Source organism: Chiloscyllium plagiosum, unplaced genomic scaffold (genome assembly GCF_037043375.1).
Source record: "Chiloscyllium plagiosum isolate Xiang-an unplaced genomic scaffold, Cpla_swu_hap1 HiC_scaffold_7, whole genome shotgun sequence".
Taxonomy (NCBI): Eukaryota; Metazoa; Chordata; class Chondrichthyes; order Orectolobiformes; family Hemiscylliidae; genus Chiloscyllium; species Chiloscyllium plagiosum.
This window is the reverse complement of record NW_028270145.1, coordinates 41,869,092-41,888,850: the sequence shown is the minus strand read 5'-3', so window position 1 is coordinate 41,888,850 and position 19,759 is coordinate 41,869,092. Positions and strand designations below refer to the sequence as shown.

Here is a 19,759-nt window from a genome sequence, read left to right as displayed (position 1 = left end):
TGTACGACTTGATAATGCTGCTTATTAACATTCAGCATACTTTTCTTCCGATTGTTTGACCCATCCTACTGATTTAGAGTTGCAATAAAATCTATGGGAATAAAGAAACATTTGTGTAATTTTTGGATGTCATTGTTATTAAGAAAGTCTTTGGTATTGTTGTGTTTTCCATGGTTACAGGTGACAAAAAAATTAGCTTAGAACTTCTAGTACTGTGTCATGTCTGATTGGGTCTGATTGGGTTGTGAGCTTTTTTAAATCTCGCAATTTATTTGTTGGCACACAGTTGAAATTCTATCAGATCAGTAAAAAAATGCAAAAGATTGTGAATTTGCAAAGGCCAAATGATTTCAGGACATTCTTACTGAAGTTACATCATTTAGTATGCTGTACTTCTTGTTTATACTTTTTTTATACCCACAAAATATACCTTCACTATAATTAAGATATTATCACTAATAAGCAATCATTTTTAGCTGCAAAATATGTTGGTTAAGCTAAAAATTGTTTATATGATATCCTTGAATCTCTTCTCCCATTGCCAATAGTTAGTGTATGCTAATCAGTACTGAAAATCAATTAACTGACTACAGTTTAATTGTTTATATCTTGTATTGATGAAGTTATTATTCTATATTTACTGGGCAGGATCTGCAATTTGGAATGTAGAGGTAGAGTTTTGATAAAGGTTTCCATTGAATTTTGATTCCACACATATATGCTTACTTTTAGAACAGGATCCCCATCTGAATTGAGTCTGATAAACAGACTTGCCTCCCTACTGGGTAGAGAAGTTCTTTCCTAATGGCATTGTGGGTTAACCTACAGTACATGGACTGCAGCAGTTCAAGAAAGTAGCTTACCACCACCCTCTCAAGGATACCTAGGGACGATATGCTGGACAATGAAGGCCAAATCCCATGAGTGAATAAAATGAAGTCCTGCAGCAGAAGCAACAGCCCAGGACCAAGTCAGATCATGCTGTGGGGTAAAAATCAGATCGTGTGGATCCAGAACAACTTGTACCACTGGTACCTTGGAGATAGATCATGGGCAAGGATAGGAGGTACAGTGCAGATCAATGATCAGTGTGAGAGGAGGGTAAATTTATTGGGTACGATGTGGAGGAAGTTGATGATTTTGAATGGGTCCACAATTGTGAAGGAACAGTTGGTGACAGCTGAGATTGGAGAATGTGATTGTGGAGGGAAGGATTCTGGTGAAGCATTTAAACTTGGAGACATGGGAAAGAACCCTTGCTCCTCTTGATCCACAAGTAGCACTGGAAAATCACTTACTCATTTTATGCAGCAGTCTTTATCTCCCATAAGATCATAAGATGGAGAAACAGAATTAGGTCATTCAGCCAATCAAGTCAGCTCCACCATTCAATGAGATCATGGCTGATCTGATAATCCTAAAGTCCACTTTCATGCTTTTGCTCTATAGACCTTGATTCCTTAACTGATTATAAATCTGTTTATCTCAGCCTTTAACATACTGAATGACTCAGCCTTGGCAGACATGTGTGGTAACAAATTCCAAAGATTCACAATCCTCTCAGGGAAGAAATTCCTCATCTCTTTCTTAAATGTGTAACCCCTTATTCTGAGATTATGCCCTCTGGTCCTAGACTCTTCCACAAGGGGAAACAACCTTTCATCTGTCAAGTCCCTTAAAAGTCTCATTGGTTTCAGTAAGGTTGCCTCTCATTCTTCGAAGTTCCAGTAACTCCAGGCCCAATCTACTCAACCTCTCCTCATAAAATAGTCCCTCCGCACCTGATATCAACTGAGCGAGCTTTCTTTAAAATTCCTCCATGAAGCAGTTGAACTTCCTGAGAACCAAAGCATCTATTTGAATAGGATTAAACCTAAAATGGAGATAACATCTGAGGCTCACAGGCTTTTAAAATAATGTAATTAATTTGTTTCATGGAAATGGATTGCTCCTCCACTTCTGTCCTGCCTTTTTTAAGAGCAGAAGTTGGTGAGTTCCAAATGGCTGGGGGTTGCACATTGAGGTTTTTTTTTAATCTCACCAGAACCACCTATTTTTGAAGAGGCTTAATATTCCACTCATACCCTTCCACTAGTAACATAAAGGCCTTTGCAAAGCACATTAACTTAAATCCTACTGTTTGAGAATTAAATTTCAGTTGGCAAAAGATCCAGAAAATTAAAGCAACTAATATATGTAGAAAATGACAATAGAGCTTTTATAAAAGCTCAATAAAATGCATAATTTTTACTCAGTCTTCTCTACTACTTGACTTTTAATTATCTTTGGGATTGTTAAACAATGCTACTCAGTTATATCATGTTAAGGAGAAGATTCGTCACTACCTACTTTAGGACACCTAGTGATGAATGTAAAATGCCACCTTTACCAAATGCCAATTGCGCCCACGCTTCTAGAATGAATTTAAGACTGTGTCTCCTGCCGGGCTACAATATTGCTGCCTACATTCTATCGAGAAAAAAAACAGTAATGACTCAACTATTTCAATAATATTATTAAGGCAAAAATAGCTTATATACATATTTTTTAAAAAACGTTAGACAAATGAGAACAATGCAAAACACAAAGATTTCCCTTCTGATAATCATTTATCCTCATCTGGATAGATCTCAGTTGGTAGGATTAAGCTGGTGAAGCCATCAATTTCAGGGTGAATAAACTCAAATGTTTTGAGTTTTGTAAACATTTTCTGCAGAAATCTGTGTAGAATTTTTATTTCTGAGCCTAAGTGAGGAGGTGGGCCAAAAAAGAAGAGTTTTCTGTTTGAGTACGGGATTGAGTTTTCTGTATGATTATATTCTTCTAAGACATATCCTTCTACATAATCAAGCATTGTAAAACACCAGATTTCAGTGGTGGATGGACAGGAGGTTTTGAATCTCACTAGGTCCTACTGGACTTCAATTTCTGGGCATCATATTTAAAAGATCACTGCAAAGCATGTCACTCCCAGCTCAGCATTCTGACCTGTCAGAAGTCAATCCCATACTTCAGCAATGCCCCTCTTCTGCATGTTGTCTGGGAGAGGACTGTATAGTTTCCAAAATGTCACAACAAGTAGTCACCAATGCAACCTGGACTGAGATGGTTGCAAAGTTTAGTGTTCATGAAAGCATCAAGAGAGACTGGATCCAGTGTTACAAGAGAATGAATGATCTCCTGTTCACTGCCACTGACTGCTCTATATTTCATTTGCCTGAGTGTGCATTGTAAGCTTGGCACTGCGTAGAACTGTGACATGCAAGATTTAGTGCAGGTCATCTCCATAACATGCCTCATGTGCAATCAATATCTGTCATTTCACTTTACCTATCCATGTACTCATGGCAGCACATTGCTACTCCCATCTGCCAGGACTCACATTGTAAAAACCAAAGGAGCTACTTGTCTAGCCTCTTCTTGTAGGGAGCTCACCCATTCCAGGTATTAGTCCAGTAAACCTTCTCTGAAATATTTCCATTTATTTGCATCCTCCCTTAGATAAGGTGGCAAATACTATACATAGTATCTCAGATTTCAATGCGCTGTATAACTGAAGCATAACCTCCTTACATTTTCCTCGCAGTAAATTGTGACTTTTTTTTTCACCTTCTCTAATTACTTGCTATATCTGCATAAATTGCTATTGCGATTGACCTTATAACTGACCCTAATAACCCTCTCAGTTAGTTTCACTGCTCATTCTCAGCACACCAAATAACCCCACTCTGTGACCCCACACCAACCTTAATATTCAGCTACCACCCATTGTTGTCCCTATTATCACTATTACTTTGACTGTCCTCCTCAATTCCAATTTTCTGTCTTCACTCCTCAGAGTTCTTCCACAACTCTTGAAAATTATCGGCTTTTAAATTGTTTTCCCTTCCTTGCCTTGGCACCCAGCGACCTCTGTAGAATCCCTACAGCTTGGGAACAGACCCTTCGGCCCAACAAGTCCACACCGACCCTCTGAAGAGCAACTCACCCAGATCCATTCCTCTCTCTACATTTACCCTTGATTAATGCACCTAACCTACACATTCCTGAACACAATGGGCAATTTACCACGGCCAATTCACCTGACCGGCATATCTTTGGATTGTGGGAGGAAACCAGAGCACCCGGCGGAAACCCATGCAGACATAGGGAGAACGTGCAAACTCCACACAGAGAGTCGCCCGAGGCTGGAATCTAGCTCGGGTCCCTGGTGCTGTGAGGCAGCAGTGCTGTGAACCAATTCTTTTTTATTAACGTCCCTTTTCAGTAGCATCCCATTTAAAGAAATTTAAGTTAGTCTTCCATTAAAAGTAAGGTATTCTTGCTTACCTCAGCCAAGTTTGGCTGTCTCAATTGGGCAGACAAATGGGTTCCGAAAGCCTTCACCTCGAACACTTGTAATACTATATATTGGTAAAAGCCTGACTGCATATGATTAAGCCTTCTCCTAATCAGCTGAACATCAAAAATGTGCAACCTAAAACTGCAAGCATTTGAGCAATGAAATGGCTTATTTCTGAAGAAGCCAAGTGATTAATGGTCTATTCATCGGAGCTGGTAGGAAGTGGTCTATCCTGCCATATGCCCATCCTATGTGCATAGTTAGGTTTGTGATTATTCATGATTTCCATTTTTGGCGAACTAAATTATGTCTGTATTTGGAACACAATTTCTGCAACCTGGGATGCTATTGACTATTCATGATAATGTAATAAATGCAGAACAGGTTTCTGGCCATGAAAGGTGGGAAAGCAGATCCACATGAATGTAATACCAAAAGTTTAATCTTTGGTAGGAAACAGAAATTTGATACCTGCTCAATCACATTGCACTGCCAGTATTCTAAAATCTCATTACATTGATCTCCAACTGCGGGTTAGAATTAGAATTGGAACTAGAATTAGGTTTTATGTGTACTCACAGCAGTGCCTAAGAATTTCCACATACTGCAAACTGAGCAACACAGGGGACTGATCTCGCCTGCCACACCCTAAGTTAAATTAGTATTAACCAAAATTTAGCCATTTAGTTTTCTTATTTTATTAATTCTAAACTGTAGATTAGTAGTAAGCAGTTATTAGCTCAACTGACAAATCACTCCCTCTCCTTTGTCTAAACACACACATACACAACTCTGAGAGTCCTCTCAACCCCATAAGGTAAGGTTCCAAGTCTCAGCCTGTCTTTATTCACTGCCCTTCAACACACTTCCATGCAGCTCCTTAAATGGATCTGTTCTATTTATCTCAATTACTCCCTCTGGTAGTGGGTTGCACAATCTAACCATGCTGAGAATTTCCTATTATTTTAATGATTGACAGAAATGTTGCCAAAGGTTCCAAAGGTCAATAGGTTGTTCTCTCACTAGAGAAAGCTGTCTTGTTATCAGTTTAACCTGAGGGTCATCACTCCTCAGGCAAGATTGACAAGCCAGGGTTTTCATGCTAACTTCAACCAGGCGGGGAATTGAATCTGTGCTGTGGCTTTCAGTCTGCATCAAAAACCATCTGTTCGGCTAGCTCATCCTCGGTATTATTCATTGTTTTACACTTGTGACCTTTAGTTTAGGTCAGGTCCATGAATTAAACTGCTTCTTTACATCTGGCCATTCAAACACTTACACTGGATGAATCCCCAAGCTTGTGCAGAGAACAGACCCCCAGTGATAGGTTCTGGAATCATTGGTGTGGATCATTTTTGTCAGTCTCCAGTGTTTGTATAGAGTATGGAGACTCGAACTGTTCACAGTATGGAAACTAGAACTTTAGACAAATGCTACAGATGTCGCTGTGCTCTTAGTCAAGTTGTTCCAGTCTGATCTCAATACTGGCATCTAATGGACAAGTGGAAAATAGCCCAGGTCTGCTAAGTCCACAAAATCAGAACAAAACCAACGTGACCAAATACTTTCTGTCATTCTACTCCTGGTCATCAGCAAGGTGGTGGATAGGGTGATGGGTAGCTCTATTAAATGTCATATACTCAGAAATAACCTGCTCACTGGTGTTTAGATTAGATTCCAACATAGAAATCAAGAAATGAGGTGAGACTGACTGCCCTTGAAATCCATATATGTCCAAGTGCAGCATCAACAAGCAAAATTGAAGTCAATTGTGAATTGCCAGAAAACTCCCAATTGATTGGAGTCAAGTTTTGGCTTTTGAAAATCAGAGAGGCTATTGTTGCATGACATTCCCCAGAAAGTGCCCTAGACATGGGACTGCTGCATGCCCAAGGAGGGGGTGGTGCCTGCTGCATCTGCATGCTTACTTTTAGCAACCGGTGTACAATGGCATTGAGGTCTTATTGCACATCCCCCTATCCCAATCTATCACCATTCAGATAATAACATCCCTTCCTGTTTTTTGATCCCAAAGTGGATAAACTTATATTTATTCATATTAAACTTCATCTACCATGCATTTGCACATTCACTAAACTTGCCCAAATCACACTGAGACATCTCTGCATCTTCCTCATAGCTCCCCGCCATCCATGTTTGTGCTATCTGCAAACATGAAGATTTTACATTTAGATCATTAATATATATCATGAATAGCTGGAGTCCAAGCATTGATTCCTACAGTACCCCACGAGTCTCTACCTACCACTTAGAAAATGACCTGTTGATTTCTTCTCTTTGTCTCCTGCCTTACAACCAGTTCTCTATTCATGTCAGCACACTACCCCAAGCTCATGCATTTTTATTTTCCGTGACACTTTCTTATGTGGGGCTTAATTGAAAGTCCATGTGCACAACATCCACTGGCTCCCCCTTAACAACACTCTTAGTTTTGTTCGGAAAACCTTCCAGTCAATTTGTCAAGCATGATTTCCCCTTCATAAAACCTTGCTGACTCTGTTCAACCCTGTCGCTGTTTTCTAAGTTCTCTCTAATAAATCTTTAATGAATACTGTGCTGAAAATAAAAGGCTTCACTGCCTCTCTGGAAGATGATGGGGTTAGATCAGATCAACAGCGAGATGCGGGGTCATGGTTTAGTGGTATTATCGCCAAACTGTTAATCCAAAAACCCAGGTAATGTTCTGGGGAGCCTGGTTTGAATGTGGCATGGCAGAGCGTGGAATTTTAATTCATTAAAAATCTGGATTGTGAGTCTAAAGAGGACCATGAGGCCATTGCCAATTGTTGGGGGAAAACCCTTCTGGTTTACTAATGTTTTTTAGGGAAATAAACTGCTGTCCTTACCTGGTCTCGCCTACATGTATCTCTAGATCCATACAGCAATGTGGTTTACTCTCATCTGCTTTTTGAACAGTTAAGGGTGAGTAATAAATGCTGGCCTAGCCAGCAATGTCCACATCCCATAGAAACAAGATATATTGTTTGCTTTTCCCTAAGCCTGGCTTATACTAGACATTAAAAAACCCATTGAACAAATAACATCGGATCTAGCAATCTGTTGTGGCAAGAAAATTCTACTCATCTTGTTTATAATTTTTCCCAAAGGCTGCAACTAATGCTTCCAACTTTATTAAACTAACTGTACACATGCTGAGTTTTCAAGGTTGCATGTTGAGGTATTTCGGGAAAGCTGGATATATGAGATAGCTGGATAAACCAATTACTGAGCTACGGTTTCCCATGCTTACAGTCACAAAAAGTATTGTTCCAGTAATTTATGCTCAGCACTTTAGAAGCTAAGACCCAATGTTATGACAGAGGTAAACTATATTTGTCCTGCCTTACTAGCAGGAGAAGGGAGGATTCTCTGCATGCACTGCAAGACTGCAAATCAACAGTATCCTCTAATGTTACAAAGCCTATCTGCTGCTATGCTGCCAAAGTGCAAAGTTCAGACCATGTAGGCTCTGTCTGCATATCCACAGATTACCCTGTGAAAAAGTAGTGTTCTGGTGTAGGATGAGCCTTATGTTAGTATAATTTAAAGGATTAGGCAACTCAATTGTAGGTAAGATCATTTTTAAGAACTTCTGTCATGAATGGTCTCTGCAGAGTTTATTTTTGCGATTCTGCCCGGGAATCCAGAGGCTATCCACACAAAGGCTACATGAAGTTGATGTGCTAGAAATTTTGGAAAACGTTAAGATTGATAAGTCCCCAGAGCCAGACCAGATTTATCCTAGGCTGCTCCAGGAAACGAGAAAGGAGGTTGCTAAGCCGCTGGTGAGGATATTTGCCTCCTCACTCCTCACAGGAGTTGTCTGGAGGATTGGAAGGAGGCGATGTTGTTCCTCTTTTCAAGAACGGTAATAGGGAAATCCCTGGCAATTACAGACCAGTCAGTCTTATGACTGTGATCAGCAAAGTTTTGGAAAGAATTCTGAGGGATAGGATTTATGACTATTTGGCAAAGCATAGTGTGATTAAAAGCAGTCAGCATGGCTTTGTGAGGGGCAGGTCATGCCTCACAAATCTTATTGAGTTCTTTGAGGAAGCGTCAAGACAGGTCAACGACGGTCGAGCAGTGGATGTGGTGTATATGGACTTTAGCAAGGCATTTGATAGGGTTCCCATTGGGAGGCTCATTCATAAAGTCAGGAAGTATGGTATATAGGGAGATTTGGCTATCTGGATTCAGAATTGGCTAGCTAACAGAAGGCAGAGAGTGGTTGTAGACGGAAAGTATTCTGCCTGGAGGTCAGTGTTGAGTGGGATCCCGCAGGACTCTGTTCTTGGGCCTCTGCTCTTTGTAGTTTTTATAAATGACTTGGATGTGGAGGTTGAGGGGTGGGTTAGTAAATTTGCAGATGACACAAAGGTTGGAGGTGTTGTTAATAATATAGAGGGCTACTGCAGGCTGCAGTGGGGCAGAGACAGGATGCAGAGCTGGGCTAAGAAATGGCAGATGGAGTTCAACCTGGATAAATGCGAAGTAATGCATTTTGGAAGGTCGAACTTAAATGCTGAATATTGGATTAAAGACAGGATTCTTGGCAGTGTGGAGGAAGTACATAGATCCCTCAAAGTTGCCACCCAAGTGGATAGGGTTGTTAAGAAAGCATATGGTATTTTGACTTTCATTAATGGGGGATCGAATTTAAGAGCCGCGAGGTTTTGCTGCAGCTTTACATGTCCCTGGTGAGACCACACTTGGAATATTGTGTCCAGTTCTGGTCGCCCTACTATAGGAAAGATACAGAGGCTTTGGAGAGGGTGCAAAGAAGGTTTACCAGGATGCTGCCTGGACTGGAGGGCTTGCCTTATGAAGAAAGGTTGAATAAGCTCAGACTTTTCTCTCTGGAGAGAAGGAGGAAGAGTGGAGACCTGATCGAGGTGTACAAAATAATGAGGGGAATAGATCGAGTCAATAGCCAGAGACTTTTCTCCAGGGCAGGATTGACTGGTACAAGAAGTTTGAAGATATTAGGAGGAAGGTTTATTGAGATGTCAGAGGTAGGTCCTTTACGCAGAGAGTCGTGAATGCATGGAATGCGTTGTCAGCTGTGGTGGTGGAAGCAGAGTCATTGGGGAGATTTAAGGACTGCTGGACATGCACATGAATAGCAGTGAATTAAGGGTTGCGTAGGTTAAGTTACTATATTTTGCATTAGGATTAAATCTCGGCACAACATTGTGGGCCAAAGGGCCTGTTCTGTGCTGTACTTTTCTATGTTCTATGTTCTATGTTCTAATGGGCAAAGTTAAGAAGTCGTGTTGTTTCTGGGTTTGCGGAGTAACAGTGAGGTGGTGCAAAGTTGTGGAGCTAGCAAAGTTTGAACAGTATCCTCTGCCAACTTAGACTTGAACTTCTCCAATGACAGCGACAAGAGGCGGTCTAGCAGTTCAGCCAGTGCAGTAAACATCTCAGCATATATACCCATTAGCACTCTACTGTGAGCCACTCCACTGGGTTCTCAACACTGCAGAACTTACCTGCGACATCACCCTTTGATGAGCTGGCAAATTAACAATCATTTTCACCCGGACTAGTTATAGCTCACCTGTAGTCACACGGCTCATCACATGGTGAACCCCACTCTATGCCAGCCTCCGGGCTGTGGCTGAGATTGTCAAGGTTGAGACATGTGACCTCGCCATCAGTTCTATGCTGTTGCTTTTTTCTCTTAGCAGGAAAGCAAGGTGCTCTTAGCCACATGATCAGCAGCTTGTTCATCTTGTCAGACACCAGAATTAGGGTGACTTGAGATTTGAGGAATTGCAAAAGAAAAGATCATACTATCAAAGACAATAAGTTCTTGTCAGGCAAATAAATCAAAAGCTGTTGGTGACAGATGGGAATGTGGAATTCAGAACTCAAGCAGATCAGCCATAAACTTATTAAGTAGCCGAGATGCATTGAAGGCCCGAGTGGCCTTCTTCTTCTCCTAATTCATATGCTTGTAATGTTCACAGTAATGCATGACACCACAGGTCCTGAATACCATAGGGTAAATGAAGGATGGGTTAATGATTCATTGGCAGTTTGGTAGCTTGATGAATGGAGCTAATGCAGTCAGATGACTTTTGAAGCTCTTGGCCTAGAATTGGCCCATCAAACTAAATGATGCGAAGTTGGCTATGAATATGTCAAACACACACTCTGCAGAACCCAGACAGGCTGCAGACCTGATTAGGTCACAGCACAAGAGTGCTCACAAGGGGACTTCCTAATTCAAGTGAGTACTAATGAACACAAATGATACATGGTACCAATAGATATCAGGGGTGCATTTACATTTGAACCCATTCTCTGGACAGAATGGCACATTCCTGATGAAGGGCTTTTGCCCGAAATGTCGGATGCTGCCTGAGCTGCTGTGCTTTTCCAGCACGACTCTAACCTTGACCTTCCTTTGTCATCCATGCCATGATTGAAGGCCCTGGAATGGGAGATCAAAACTTTCTCTGATGATTAAAGACTGCACTCTATACTGGGAGGCTTGACAAAGCTTTCCAGAAACATGCCCGAAAAGTATATAACCCAGCATTTGGCTTTGGGAAAGCAGCAAAAATACCAACAGAGACACTCCACCAAGATGAGAGGACCTGCTGCAATGTAAGATCCACTTCTGCAGAGGAAGACAGAGCGAGAGATTGAACCTTGCAAACTTCACCAGCCCATCCCAAGTTCAAGTATACATAGGGAAGTATATCTGGGAAGTCTCGGACAATACTGTAATTAAATGTTGAGTGGCTTTAACTATTTGTTTAATAGAAGCTGTGATTGTTTTACCAGTTTTTTGTCTCGTGTCTGTTTATTGGCCTCGATACTACAAGGTAGATGGTTAAACATGCTTAAGTGGCAAACAAAAATAGAAATTACTGGTAGCATCTGTGAAAAGAAAGGAGAGTTAATGCTTTGGGTCCATTGAACTTTCTTCAGAACAGTGTTTAAATGACATTTTTGTTGAAGTGTTTGAATGTGTGCATTTTGTCACGCACTACACCTGGGAGATGTCATATGAACATTCACTGATATCAACCATCCTTATGAGTTAATTAAATGTCTTATGGCACTGTTGCCAAGACCTCAGTGGTATCTGGTGCAATTTTTGTTTAAAAAGGGCAACCTGTTGATAACAAAAGTAGGATGGTGTAACCATATCTTGTCTGTACAACATTGTCCAAATCCCTCGCTGATGCAGGGCCAGCAGGCAGGATGAGGTGAAATAATATTGTGGAACCCCTAAATCTCACATTACAATCTTGCAGTTGAGTGGATAGACCTAGTTTATGTGCTGACCATCTCATTCAGAACCAATACAGTCAGGTTGCAAATCACGATGCTGTGCCCAAAAGCAGGAAAGTATGAATTTCTAGCTCTCAGTACTTTTGAATTTTAAAAAGGTGCACTGACATTAGCATTGTGGTCCAATGTCTCAGTAAAGTGCTATCGTTTGTGGTTCTCTTTAGTTAACGCATGCTGTCCCATTCTTCAGATTTTGACCTCACAATGTTAGTAGGCTCATTGTTCTCTTTATCAATGACATGAGAAATAAGATCAAGCATAGAAACAAAAATAGAAATTGCTGGAAAAGCTCAGCGTGTCTGGCAGCATCTGTGAAGAGAAATCAGAGTTAACCTTTCAGTTCCAGTGACCCTTCCGCAAAGCCTTCTTTCTGAAGAAGGGTCACCGAACCCAAAACCTTAACTTCTGATTTCTCTTCACTGTTGCTGACAGACCAGCTGAACTTTTCTAGCAATTTCTATTTTTGTTTCTGATTTACAGCATCTGCAGTTCTTTCAGTTTTTATTTAGAACAAGAGTAAGCCGTCCAACTCCTCAAATCTGCACCATTTAACATTAAAATCTTGACTGATTTTTGACCTCCAGTCTCTTTTTGTGTCCTATCTCCGTTAGTTAATCCAAATCACCTTGCTTTCTTATTGTTTGTGATTAAGCAATATACACTGAATGTGATTGAACAATCTGAATTTGCATACTTTCTGGGCCTACCCCCACAATTAAGTGAAAATCTATGAACCTGAGGAGCAACCTTTTCACACAGAGTGTAGTTCATAAATGGAATGAACTGCCAGACAAAGTGGAAGATGCAGGTACATGTTACACCATTTATAAGACATTTGGGCACATACATGAATATGGGTCAAATGCAGGCAAATGGGAGTAGCTTAGTTTGGGAAATCTTGGTTGGCATGGATGTGTTGGGCTGAAGGGTCGATTTCCGTGTTCCATGACATTGCACAGGGTGTATATTCCTTGGAGCTGCTCCCACTCTGAGTTTGTAATTTCTTTGAAGGTGTGGTTGAAATCCTGTTTATGCCACAGTTCAAGGGGACTTAAGGCGGTGCAGGAGATATCACTTGGAGGAAGCTCCCAGCCATAATGTGATCTCAATCCAGGACATTGATCTAATTTGTGTAGAACTTATAAAATACTGCTTTGTACAAGAATATTTTGAATGCAGGATTTGTCTTCCAGCCATCAACACCCTTTGAAAGAGGAAGAGAATATTATAATTGTTAACCTTGCTGATTACGAAAATATATACTGTCAGTGCTGGTATTAGCACAGTAACATTGGAGTAACACAGTCTTTAATTTATTATACCATTCCTTAAGGTGCTTGCACAGAATATTCAGTAATTATTACTTTAAGTCCTATGAAAATTACTATTTTTTAATGTATCAAAACTATTGAAACACTTACAAAATTCCATTTCAAAACTCCTATGTCAGGCTCCATCTGTAGCAAGATATATTATAAAATGTAACATATTAACTCCAATATCAGTTATGTTATGAGATGGTTCTGTGATAGGATTTTCAAGTATGGTCTGATCTTCCAATTACAGTTGGAACAGATCCAAGTGACATTTTCTTGTTACAGATTGCCCACTTATCTTTCAGCAATTCTTACAGTCCTACGGAGGCCAAGGTAGCCAAGCTTTTTATGCCAATAGTTTCTACATTTCAATAAATGAAGTGTTAAAGGTCCCAAAGCCACACTGACAGCTGCAGAGAGAATGTATGCATATAAATGGGAGAGGGAGTAGGGTGGCAGGTGGGTGCATAGTGGTAAGAGGATGGCAGATGGTAAGGAGTAGAGATGGCAGAGGAATGAGGATGTAGGGTACCAGGGAATAAAGGAGTAGGGTGACAAATGAGTGGCTGAAAGAGTAGACTGACAGGTAGGTCTAGGGTGGAATGCACGTGATGGGGGTTACAGGTGACAAGTAAGTGGGTGAGCATATAAGGTGCTTTGCGCTTGTGTTACTGTTAGGGTTAGGAATCCATAGGGGTGGAGGTGAGGGTGGTGGGTGGTGCAAGGGGAAAGTTTGTTGTGAGGAAAGTTAAGTGACTGATTGCTGGGTCACTGGTAAGTTAGAGTTGGTGTTGGTGCAAAGTAACTTTTATACTCATCTAGGAGCCAATGCTGTTTTTAACTCCACTAATATTTCCTGCAAAACTACTAAAATATGTCAAAACCTTCTGAAGTTTCGAGCTCAGAGTTGGAGCCTTTTTTTGAGAGTCCTAGATTTTGGGTAATTGTCCATTGGAAGAATGGCCATGTCGTTAATGATGTCAATAACCCAATATTTGAATGTTTGAACTGTTACAATGAAAGCTCTGACTGAAAACAGTTGCATGTAAATACAAGCTCTAGCCTCTGAGTGTTGCTGTGCAACAGCTTATGAGGTCCTTTTTGGCAATCACCTTCCTTGGCATGGCCAAATATAGGAAGCATGTGTTTAATGTTTCAAAGGAAATTTAATATTTTTTGTAAAAATATTGCCCTTCAGCAGCCTTATTGAACTTCCTCCTATCTCTCCCTGCTGATGTCCGTTTCCCATAGAAACTCACCACACTGGCAACCAAATTAACCAAACCCGTGATTATCCTTTGACTGACCTTGAGAAATGCAATCAGTTAATTTCCCAGCCTCTTCAGTTCACACCCAGGCCCTGCGTCATTCACTTTACCTGCTAGCTTTTATTCTTGAGGTCTGCTCAATCACTCACTACGTGACCTATTCCTGCCACACTACTCAGATCTGTAGATTGTAGTCTTATATGAAGGATGTCTTGATCTCCCTAGTGATATCATTACGCAGTAACACAATCATAACCCCACTTTGCCAAGCACTGACTCAAACCCATATCTTCCTCTGAGTAGTACTTTGTTTAACCCTTCCCTTCTCCACTGAACAGCACCTCATCCTTTGTAATCCTTAGTCCCCAACAACCATTAGCAAATCACTTTCTTTTCCCATAAATACCTGATTTTTCCTACAAGCTGTAATAATCCATTTCTTGTCCCCCAAGTCACAGGGAAATGTTTCCTGAATACCTAAATTCCACCATTCACAGATCGAGGAGCACTCACCATCACCACCTCTTCATGATCTAATCAGGTACTAAACCCTTAATCATTGCCAGCGTTCATCTACCCATCACCCCTATGCGTGCTGATCTATACTGCTACACTTATTACCAACTGAGGTGGTTTCCCTCTGCAAATTCTGCATGCACAACTCTTGAGCGTTCCCAATTTTAATCACTCTATCACTGCTTTCAGTTTCCAAGAGCCCTAATTTTAGCAAACTCCTCATTCTGCCTCTCTGCTTCTCTTTCTCTCTTTCTTGCCTTAAGACATTCCTCTTTGACCAAGCTTTTAGCCATCTGATTAATGTCAGATTTTTACTTCAAATGTTTGGTCATTGTTTTAAAATGACTTGCAGTTTCTTAAAATATAAGTTTATAAGCTTGTTGAGGAAATTGACCAATTGGAGAACTCAAAAGTTATTTATGTCAGCTACAACAGCTCGTTGGGGCTTATTTCATAACATCTTTGCCCTCTGATGTGTAGAACAATAGGGGCAGAAGGTGCATGGGAACATGCCATCTCTTATTTCCCCTCAAAATCACACACCAGCCTGACCTGGAAATATATTGTCAATGCTTCATTGCCACTGGATCAAAATCCTGGAACTCTTGAACTAACAGCACTGTCTGTGTGCCTTCACCACACTGATGACAGTGGCTCAAACTGTTACTTGCTTAAGGTAACTAGAGATGAGTAATTCGTACTGACCTCATCAGTGATGCCCACATTCTATGAATAAGTTTGAGAAAAATCTTTAATCAGTACTTAGGCAGGATAGAAACATAGCCAGTTCATTCCCTGAGATGGAGAAAATTATTAAGTAAGGGATAAGATAAGATCAAAACAATATTCTGCTATCCAAAGAAATGCCAACCATCTTTCATCACATGGTCTGATAAGTGTTGAAAAATGTGGTGCTGGAAAAACACGGCAGGCCAGGCAGCATCCGAGGAGCAGGAGAATCGATGTTTTGGGCATAAGCCCTTCTTCAGGGCTTCCTGAAGAAGGGCTTAGGCCAGAAACATCGATTCTCCTGTTCCTCGGATGCTGCCTGGCCTGCTGTGTTGTTTCAGCGCCACATTTTTCAACTCTGGTCTCCAGCATCTGCAGTCCTCACTTTCTCCCAGTCTGATAAGTGTACCTAGGTCATTGTTCTATGATTACAGCACAATAATAAGTTATAAACTTTAGATTATTCAAGTGTGTTTTATAATTTTTTTTCTTTTCTCTTAGGATAGTCGTTGAGCACCGCAGAAGATAACACATATCCACATTAGATTATAGCATTTCCTTACTATAGATGTCAGACTAACTGGTTTGTAGTTCCCTGTTTTCCTTCTTTATTCTTTCCGCACTCCAGCAGGATTGCATTTCTCAGCTTCCAATCCACAACAACTATTCTGGATTCTGGAACATTTTGGAAGGACTGAATGTATCTATCATTCCTGCATAGCCAACTCTTAATGTCCTAGAGAGTGAATCACGAGATCCAAAGAATTTGTTCGGTGTATATGGTGATTGGAATCAGGTAGATCTCGTTGACTATGAGACCCTTGTTTGGGGTTGTTAACCTGAGCCAGTCAGAGAGCCCTGGCTGACAGATATAAATAGGGGACCCTCCTACTCTAATTTGATTTGATCCCTGCCCTCCCCTTTACTGTCTTGTTTACATAGGCATTGCCCGATGGGGCTCTGCCTGTTGCTGGTTCCTTGGCCAAATGGGTGTTTTCCTGGTGGTGGTGTATCAATAAAGTTATTTATGCATGTGGTGTTTTTACTGTAAAATATATGGAGGATTCAGAGTCTCCTGATTTCAGGGACTCACTCTGAACTGGCTGATCACAGCCAGTGTACTGTGCACATGTAAATAAAGGGGGATTTGGTGACTAGGTGATAGTGAGGACTGCAGATGCTGGAGATTAGAGTCAAGATTAGAGTGGTGCTGGAAAAGCACAGCAGGTCAGGCAGCATCCGAGGAGCAGGAAAACTGATGTTTCGGGGAAAAGCCCTTCATCAGGAATGATGGGGATTTGGTGACTGGATACCAGCTTTTGTGCAGTTATTTCAGCTTACGTCTCATTAAATTCACTAGTGCTATTTACAATATTGTAACAAAGTTAGTCATTTTCCCCAGACCCTTGGCCTCTCAGTATTTCAGTTTTTAAAAGTAATATTTTCTATGATAAGAATGAGTTCCAAATATTTGTTTCATGTCTAATATATTCTGCTGATGATAGAATTCTACTCTAAATTGTAATTTTCACTGTCTTTCTAACCACAGGATCCAAACTTATTCTTAACATAGAAAAAACTTATCACAGAAACAGGTCCAATATGTTTGCACCAAACTAATCCCATCTGCCTGCACATGGTCCATGACCCTTTATTCACAGCCTGTTCATGTGTTTGTCTAAATGCCTCTTAAATGTTGCTATTATATCTGCTTCTGCTTCTACCACCTTCTCTGGCAGTACATTCCAGGCACCTACTACTCTCTGTGTAAAAAACCTTGCCTCACACATCTCCTTTAAACTTTCCCCCTCTCACCTTGTATTTGACATTTCCATCCTGGGAAGAGTCTGATTATCCACCCTGTCCATGCCTCTCATAATTTTACAATCCTGTTAATCATTTTTACATACCTGTAGTAGAGCTTACAGTTTGATAATGTATCTCTTACTTTTGTATTCTCTTTCTTTTTCTGAAGCAATTTCTTGGTCATATTTGTGATTATATTTGTACTTTTCCACTGCCACCACCCCCACTGAGTGTGACCTCACTTTTCCCTTCATTAGAACCTTTAAGCATCTTGACGCCCCTTATTAAGTGACCTGTTAACCTTCTCTGCAGTCATGAGAAATGCTGTAATTTCACCTCTCTCTTTGTAAATCAATAGACAATAGACAATAGATGCACGAGTAGGCCATTCGGCCCTTCGAGCCAGCACCCCCGTTCATTATGATCATGTCTGATCATCCACAATCAGTATCCTGTTCCTGCCTTATCCCCATACCCCTTGATTCCACTTTCTCTAAGAGTTCAAAGTATCCAGAGACTTGGCCTCCACTGCCTTCTGGGGCAGAGCATTCCGTATATCCACTACCGAAGTTTCTTCTCAACTCTGTTCTAAATGGCCTACCCCTTATTTTTAAACTGTGTCCTCTGGTTCTCGGCTCACCCATTCGCGGACACATGCTTTCTGCCTCCAGAATGTTCAATCCATTAATAATGTTATACATAAGGGCGGCATGGTGGCTCAGTGGTTAGCACTGCTGCCTCACAGCACCAGAGTCCCAGTTTCGATTCCAGCCTTGGGCAACTGTCTGTGTGTGTGGAGTTTGCATATTCTCCCCATGTCTGCGTGGGTTTCCTCTGGGTGCTCTGGTTCCCTCCCATGGTCCAAAGATGTGCAGGTCAGATGAATTGGCCATGCTAAATTGCCCATAGTGTTAGATGCATTAGTCAGAGAGAAATGGGTCTGGGTGGATTACTCTTCGGAGGGTCGGTGTGGACTGGTTGGGCTGAAGGGCCTGTTTCCACACTGTAGGGAATCTAGTCTAATCCTTTGCTGAATTCTAAAATCTACCAAGTTCTCAGGTTTGCTATTCTGTTTGGAAACATGGTAAACCCTCCTCCTTTAATCTAATACTATCTTTAGCTTCTCTTCACTTCGCTTTTAATGTATATTCTCCCCTTAAGAGAATTTATGGGAATTATAAATTAATTCTTTAAGTGTTTGCCTATCTATTTATTAATTAATATGATTTTTTCATCTACCTTAGCTCCATAAATGTACATGATTGGTCTTTAAGTCACCAAGTTCAACTTATGATCACTCTTCCCCATTGATATGTTTACTGCAAAGTTATTAATTCACCCTGACTCATTGCTTGATGCCGAGTCAAAAATAACCTGTGTCTTAGTTTGTTTCTTGACATACCAACCAAAAACTCTTTTGAATGCATTTCATTATTGCCACAAATATTGCTTGCCTACACCATTTAGGATTAAGCTGCTATATGATCATTCTTTTCTCGTTTTGCAAGCCCCTCTAATTTCTGTATGCATAGTCTGCCCAGTACTGAAGGACTCCTTACCCAAGGAAGGATATAACAGAATAAAGGGATGAGGTTCAGCTGTAAAGGGAGACTGAATAGGTCAAGCTTATATTCTCTAGAATTTAGAAAAATGAAAACATGCAGAATTTGTCAGGTGTTGGACAATGTTGATGCATAGAGAATCCTTCCTTTGGCAGGGAACTCCAGAATTTCCTGAGAAGTTGCAGATTGCGACTCCATTTCTTTCTTTTATTCTACAGATTGCATTTCGAACTGAAGATTCTGGTTAGGGCTCGTTCAGAAATAGGGAGCCATATGTCCTTTCTGATGGAACTCTGGTGGAGCAGAACTGTCGGGAAAAGGAAAATCACGTGCTTTTTTGTCAAAGCAGTATTCTGAAATTCAAAGGTCCAGAATCACAGACAGCCACTTTGACAGCTACTGTCAAACCGTAAATAGGTTAGTTTAAGTGTGAGGTGAGGATGCCAGGAGGGTGGTGTGTCTGGTGGTAGGGTGTAGGTTGCATGGTAGATGCGACGCCAAGTGAGTAGGGTGCCAATGGGTACAGTGCTGGGAAGCAGTATACCAAGAGGACCAGCTAAATGGAGTCTTTAATGTAGGGTAGATTGAATGGGACATATTGGACCAGGCAGGCAGTTGGGGTCTGAGGGATGTTGAGGAGGGCACTATCTGGTCAGAGGGATGTCTTGATGAAGAGGGGGGAGGGCAGATCTACTTGTGGGACAGGGGTATCAGGTCTGAAGGCTCTGAGTCCAGAAATGGCACAAGTTAGGTTTGTATCTGGAAATAGGTGAAGGATGGATGGATTCCAGAACAGGGGAGGGAAGGAGGTTGAGTCCAGAGTGGGACAAATGGGCGTCAGGTCTGGAGTGTAGGAATAGGAGGATTGTTGGGAGCGTGCGTGGGGAT

The 19,759-nt window shown here is 41.1% G+C and overlaps 1 pseudogene; it reads right to left on the bottom strand.

The window, feature by feature from the left end:
- The window catches only part of LOC148149598 (uncharacterized), a 46,845-nt pseudogene extending 29,352 nt beyond the window's left edge, over positions 1-17,493 (bottom strand).
- Positions 17,494-19,759: the final 2,266 nt, after the last annotated feature.